This window comes from Vombatus ursinus, unplaced genomic scaffold (assembly GCF_900497805.2).
Source record: "Vombatus ursinus unplaced genomic scaffold, bare-nosed wombat genome assembly UNPS02014845.1, whole genome shotgun sequence".
Classification (NCBI taxonomy): domain Eukaryota; kingdom Metazoa; phylum Chordata; class Mammalia; order Diprotodontia; family Vombatidae; genus Vombatus; species Vombatus ursinus.
In genome coordinates, this window is record NW_020954623.1 from 3,408,131 (window position 1) to 3,415,355 (window position 7,225).

At 44.3% G+C, this 7,225-nt stretch overlaps 1 pseudogene; it reads right to left on the reverse strand.

The window, feature by feature from the left end:
• Window positions 1-1,296: 1,296 nt before the first annotated feature.
• Window positions 1,297-3,106, reverse strand: LOC114026789 (annotated as a pseudogene).
• Window positions 3,107-7,225: the final 4,119 nt, after the last annotated feature.

Sequence of the window (7,225 nt, forward strand, 5' to 3'; positions counted from 1 at the left end):
CCCCCACTCCAAACCTCTCCCCCTCTCCCTCTTTTCCCCTCCCTCTCCCCTTCCAGAGTAGTAGATGTAGTGATCACATGGATTAAATTCCCCCATTCCCATCCAAGTAAATTCACTGACAAGATGTTGATGTTTTTAATCTTTCTATTTCCCTTTTTTAACCACATCCAACTTACCTTGGTTCATAGATCTGACATTCCAGGTTCCTATGCAATGTTGATTTTTATAGCATCAGACCTTGCTTTTGTCACCAGACCCATCCTCAGCTAAGCTTCCTTTCTGCTTTGGCCCAAACATTTCATTCTTTCTTGAACTTGTAGTTGTCCTCTGCTTTTCCCCAGGGGCATGGTTGGACACCTTTCAGCCCAAGGGGATCATCTTTTAATCTCTTTTATAATTTTAGTACTGTCCTTGGGGTTTTCTTGGCAAAGATACTGCAGTGGTTTGCCGTTTCCTTCTCCAGTGGGTCATCTTTCATCAGAACTTTAGACTATGACCTGCTTTTCTTGGGTAATTCTAAATGGCATAACTCTTGAGTTTCGTTGAGCTACGCAAACCCCTTCACCACAACAAGACAGTGCTCCAGTAGGGGACTGCACCACTTGGCTTCCCCCCAAAAAGGCTAAAAGTGGTTAGGAGGGAATAGATCAGCAACTCAGTGCCTTCAGAGTTTTCACTGATATGTCCCAAGAAGTCACAAACAGGACACAAAATCAAAACTTCCTGAACCCAAGTGCAGTTTATTTTCATATGCACATCTGGTCTGCAGCTGTTTGTCTATTATAATAGAACCAAAGCCACATTTTTGAAAAAGTTCACTTACTGACAACATTTGAAGACAAGGTCCTGCCTAGCAGAATTTCATTTCATTTCCCCATCATCAGAGCTCCAAATGCGATTTTCTGTCACTTACCAGCTCTATCAAACAATGCCTCAGAAGGCCTGCAGAGAAGCAAACACACACAACCTAATACTATGATACCTTAATGTATGTCCTGTATTCTCAGAGGAGATCTAAGAGTCCTTCACTGCCATCATCTCCTTTGTGAGGTAGTATCACTACTGTACAATCTGAGTAAATCAATCCTGGTTTAGGAATAATAAGGCCTGTTTCCCACAGACAATCTTTGTGAAGCTTTTTACAAAAGCCCTATTTTTATCAATATTTATAGAAAAGCAGCACCCCACTCCCACTCCAGCACTCCCCCAGCAGCCTTCGCCACTCTTTAAATTTCTAAGCACAGACCTGCTGGAGGCTGGTTTAACTCGGGGCTGGGACAGTATTGCTTACTACACTTAGGTTTCTAATGAGCATAGTTCACTGACCACAAGATCAATGTTGATAACTGGGTTAAAGTGCAGGACCCAGTAAAATAAACAGTTGTAAATAAACTTAGGAATAATAAGCCAAAAAATGGCCACAAGAGTCCCTGCATCAATACTGCTCCAAAATGGTTCCATATTATGTGAGGAACCATTTTTAATTCATTCCTTGACCAAATCTTCCAAAAAGAAAATAACTCCAGAAGAGAGAGCACCATGGAATTAACAGCAGGAAGTCTTGTGGTTTGGGAGTGTACATTCAGCCAGTCCCAGGCAAATTCAGCAATCAGTGGAATATTTAACAAGGGATTCTCTCTGCTCCTTCCAAGTGGGCTCTTTAAAGTCAAGAAACTTCGTGATGATAACCTCTTTTTCTTGCATAGGGCACATTGTATGGATGAAAAGCAAGATTTCTGCATTATCAAACAAGTCCAGATACAGCATACTAAAAACGTTGGGGAGCTCTTCAGGGTGTAAAACAGGAATAATGACTTGCCTGGATTGACATCCTGCTATTAACTCTTTGAGATAAAAATCATTCTTGGTAAAGACAGGCCCAAGGGCCTTCCTGTTCTCACCAGAAGATGACTTCTTCAGCTGTCCATTTTGCAACAGATTTGTGAAGGAACCGGTCACGCTCTGATTCTCTCTTCTCCCATGATATACACGCAGGAGCATTGAAACACCAGCTAATGAAGAAACAAATCTCCCTCCTCTTTGAGGCTTTGTTCGTCCTGCATTTGGAGCTGGAGAAATCAGATCATTCCCCTGTTTATGAAAGGCTGGGAGGCTCCGAACCGTAGCACTGCTCTGCTTGGCGTCTCTAATCACAACTTGATGGAATCAACTCATTAACGCCATCCTTCAGGAAAATGTTTCCATTTCTCTTGGCACTCTGGACCCTGTTTTCTCTGATAACACCCAGCACAGAGCCAGGCAATGCTGGCAGAAGCTGAGCCCACAGTTCAAGGTGCTGGGATTCACCAGGAGGTCAGAACAGCAGCGACAAGAACATTCACTAACAAAAATCTGATGCCTAACGCTGGGGAACTACCCTTCTTCTCCAGGGTTCATCACATTGTGCACGTCTTCCATTTTTTCCTAGATCATTCCGTACCGTAAAGATACCATTTCAGACTCACAGGAGCCACAAGGCCCAATTAAATGGTGCCGTGCTGGAGTCGGCCCCAGGGGTGGTGGTGCTGCCCACCTGGGGCTTGTAAGGTTTCACTGGAGAGAATGACAAATAATAAGACTGAGGGGCACGTGAGAAAAGGAAAGGGCCTAACAGTTCTCAGTTTACAAGTGGCAAACCAGATCCTCTGTGGTGTCCACAAATGATAGGAATCCTATGGAAAAATGGAGAACGCCTCATGCTTAATCATTTACAATCCTGGCATTATTGAGCAGCCTCAGAAGCATGGGGCTCGTTAAGTAGGGCTCCTCATAGGCTGCTCTTCTCTGACAGCTGCGTCTTCATCTGCCAGTCAGTCAGTCAGTCAATAAATAAACATTTATTAAACATCAACTATATTTCAGGCACTGTGCTAAGCACAAAGAAAGGTAAAAGACAGTCCTTCAGACTTTCTCTACCACTTCCCCCTGGAAGCTCACTCTACCCCTGGATCTCCCAGATTGGAAATTTCCTGGGCTCTTGTGGCTTCTCCCTCTGGTTGTCCAGTGTATCCCAGAACCTCCATTTTAAGGAACCCATGGTAACCACATTTTCATTCCTCTCCAGGCTGCGCTCTTGACTCTGTCCAGAGGGCAGAGTCTCTACCATGGGCCCCCTCCTAATTTCAACTCTCCTCCCTTTCCCATTTGTGCACTTTTATTCCCATGGCTTAGCACAGTTCTTGGCACAGAGTAACTGTCAGTTGAATTATGAGGTTGGAAGCCAGACTGCACAGTTAAGAAGAGAGTGAGTGTAAAGGACTGGAGACATCACTCATAGATGGCCTTCTCAAGAAATTTAGCCATAAAAGAGAGGAGAGATATCAGACAAAAGACAGCTACCAGGAATAGATGGATAAAATGAGAGGGTTTTTTGAGTCCAGGAAACACACTGGTCTGTTTATAAGCAGCCTGGAAGTCTCCAGCAGACAGGGAAATATTGAAGACAAGACAGGGAGTCAGATGATAAAGGAGAAAATGTGCTGGGAAAGATGGAACCCAATGGAATCACTTGTACATGTAGAGAGGTTGTCTTATCCTTGGCAAGGAGGAGGGCAGGCTCTTCATGTGAGATAAGAGTGGAAGAGACAATATCAGAATGTGTCTAAATGATACAGGATGAAGAGGAAGAGAGCAGAGAGAGCCCTGGTGAATGGTCTCAGTTTTGCAGTGAAATATGAAGCCAGGTTCTCAGCTCAGTGCTTGAGGAGGGAGGGAAGGGATTGGAGAAGCTGTGGCAGGGAGTGGGTTAGTGAATGGATTGGAGATATGTAAAGGGATCAATTTGCTATAGAGAGCATATAGTTAAGGGTCCATAACGCAATCATTTGTAGTGGACGTACTCAGCAGGATTTCCCGATTTTCTACAGCTCCTTTCTAAGGAGTCCATGGATGGTGGAAGCAATCCAAAGTTAGGGATTGTCAGGGTGATACCTTCAACAGGACAAGGGGCCCAGGGACTCAAGAGACGAGATCAGTATTAATCTGAAATCATTTGGGTCAAGAATGCAGAGGGAGGAGAAGTGTAGTTAGTTTGAGGGTGGTGACCAAGTACAGCAGTGAGAAATGGAGGGAATGGAGGCTATATTGAGGACCGAGAACAGGGTTAGGGTATGGAAGGCAGAGGAAGATTTGGAATAGCAACAGAATATGATCTGATAAAGAAACATCAGAATTCATGAAGTGAAGCTTTTGTGGAGAGGATAAGGTCATGTCCCTAAGCATCTCTGTTGGGTAGTTGAGGATGGAAAAGGAACGAGGTCATGGAAAATGAGTAAGCTGAAGACCTGGGAGTTTAGAGTGCTTACATGAGTGTCAATATACGTGTTAAGGTCCCCTAGCATGAGAGCAGAAATTACAAGGGGGAGAAAGTCCATGAGACAAGGACTGAACTCACTGAGAAAAGGAATGTTTGGGAGTCTGGTGGATGAGAGTTATCAGAATCTTCATTGGATGAGAGTCATTTTTTCCTCAATCCTCATCCTTTTCAAACTCTCTGCAACATTTTGAATTCTGTAATTGCTGTTGACTTTTTCTGCTCCCACATGTTTTTTCCTCCCTGTCCTTTATTCTGACCACATTCTGGTGATGATCCTCCTGCCTGTCTAAGCACTCCTCACTGTCCTTTGCTGGGTTATCATGCATCTCATCTCCAGATGAATGGATGTATCACAACATTAGATCTTATGAGCATGTCATTTATGCCTTTATCTAAAACATTGGATTGAGAAGAGCACGAGGCCTAGCACGTGCCTCTGAGATGCTCAAAAAGAGTCTGACCGACAAGCTAAAATCACACCATCAAGTCAAGCAGTTCCAAAGACATCAGTTGCTGCACCCTATAGACTTCTAGACCTTTATCACCCTGCACCTGAACTATCTCTTAGGTAATGTCTCCCTTAATGAGAATTTGAATTCCTTGAAAACAGGGTCTATATTACCCCCCTCTTTTACATGTAACCCTAGTATGTACTACAGTGTTTGGCATACAGTAAAAGCTTAATAAATGCTTTTCCATTCCATTCCATTTAATTGTATGATTGTTGATGTAGTAGGCCTCCATTTCCCCCCAAAAGAATAGCAAGAGAAGTTTTGTTATGCTTTGCTGAAATCTACGTAACTTATATCTATAGCATTCCCTTGATGGACTCATCTAGCACAACTATCAAAACAGGAAATGAGCTCCATCCTCCATAACATATTTGTAATTAAGCCATGCTGGCTCCTTGTCATGCCATTTCCTTTTCTCAATGTTCATTTGACTAATTCTTCAGTAAGCTATCACTTCATCCACATGGATACTTGTTCTGCAGATTGAATCTTAATTCCTCTGGAGTCAAGTACTGATCCAACCCCAAACCTTCCTGTTAACCTCCAAGCCTCACATTTGCAACTGCTACTGAGCATCTCAAGCTGGATGTCCTTGAGATACCTTAAACTCAGCATGTCCAAAATTGAACTCATTGTTTTCCACACACACACACTCTCTCACACTCACACACTTCTACCCTTTTCCTAACTTCCCTATTACCATGGAAGATACAAGCTTCCTTCTAGTTGCCATGACTCACAACATAGGTATCATCCTTCACTCCTCACTTCCTCTCTCTCACACACACCCATCCAATTTGTTGCCAAACCTGTTGATTATACCTCCAAATCATTTCTTGTTTGCCTTTCCTTCTTTCCTCTGACACTGATACACAGACCCTCATAACCTGCCAAATCACAATCCTATTCCTTCCAGGCCATCCTTCACCCAGCTGCCAAAATGATCATCCCAAAGCTCAGGTCCGGTCATCCCGAACACACTCTCTCCCCCTCCCCCAACACTCAATCAACTCCAGTGGTTCCCTATTGCATCCAGGATTAAATAGAAAATCCTCTGTTTGGTACGCCAAGCTCTTCAGAACCTGCTCCCTTCCCCAACTTTACAATCTTCTTACATATCACCAGCCTCCCACCCCATGGATTCTGTGATCGAGAAGCATTTCAGCTTCCACTGCTGAGCATTTTATTTGGCTGTCCCCCATGCCTGGAGACCTCCTCCTTCTCAATTCTGCCTCCTGGTTTCCTTAAGAGCCCAAGATAAAATCCTGCCTTCTACAAATAACCTTTCCCTATCGCTCTCAATGATGGTGTCTTCATTCTAAGATTATCCCCAAGTTATCCTGGATCGATCATGTCTATAAACACTTGTTTGCCTGTTATCCCCCCCCCCCCCCCGACCCATTAGACTGAACTCTTTGAGATCAGGGAGTGTCTTTTGACTTTCTTTGTATCCTGAGTGCTTAAAACAGTGCCTAGCACCTAGTAGGCACTTAATAAACATTTATTGACTAACTGAGTAAGGAATCTTTAAGAGTTTAGATGGCAAAAAAAGGCATTGCCTCTGACAATCTGCCAAGAGCTATCTGTCACTGCTATGCCAGTCCTTGGTTGTTTGACAATTGGGTCACAGCCAGCCTTGTGTTTGGGGATTTCTGGCTTGGTCCGAAAGCACACCTATTGCTTTCTCCTGCCAGAGCCATCAAGAAGTCACAGTATGCTTCCAACCATCACGAGAACCTTTGCTGCAGTTGTTCCGTCATTAAGCCAGGTCTGACTCTTCGTGGCCTCACGTGGGGTTTTCTTGGCAGAGACTGGACTGGTTGGCCATTTCCTTCTCCAGCTGATAAAGGCAAACTTCCTCAGTGTCACACAGCTAGTGAGTGTCTGAAGCCAGATTTGAACTCAGGACTTTCTGACTCCAGGCCCAGCACTTTATCCACTGAGCAGCATTGTTGTTGTTTCTTGTCTTTCATTTTCAAAGAGGACCGATGGGATCACAGGGTGATGTCTTGACTTGAACATGACTTGGATTTAAGTGAGGCAGAGGTGAACAAGGTCCTCAGACTCACTCTCTCTTCCTGAGTCATCAAGTCCACTGGCAACACAAGAAATCAGGACAACTAGTGATGGCCCAGGATGCAGCGCCAGGATGCCTTGGCATCTTCGATGTCTGACCAAGCTCTAAATGCTCCACAGTGCCTGCTTCCATCACCCTCATGAGTTTTGGAACAAATTGCTCTCATCTGCCCACCACCAGGGGCAGGCCTTCACATTCGTGGGGTAGATATCCCCCTAACTCACTGACTGGTTTGAGACTGTCAGGTATCCTCCATCTGGTTTAGCCCATCTGCCAAAATGGTTTTACCAGGGTGTGTCGCTGCACATGCTCCAGCTTCTT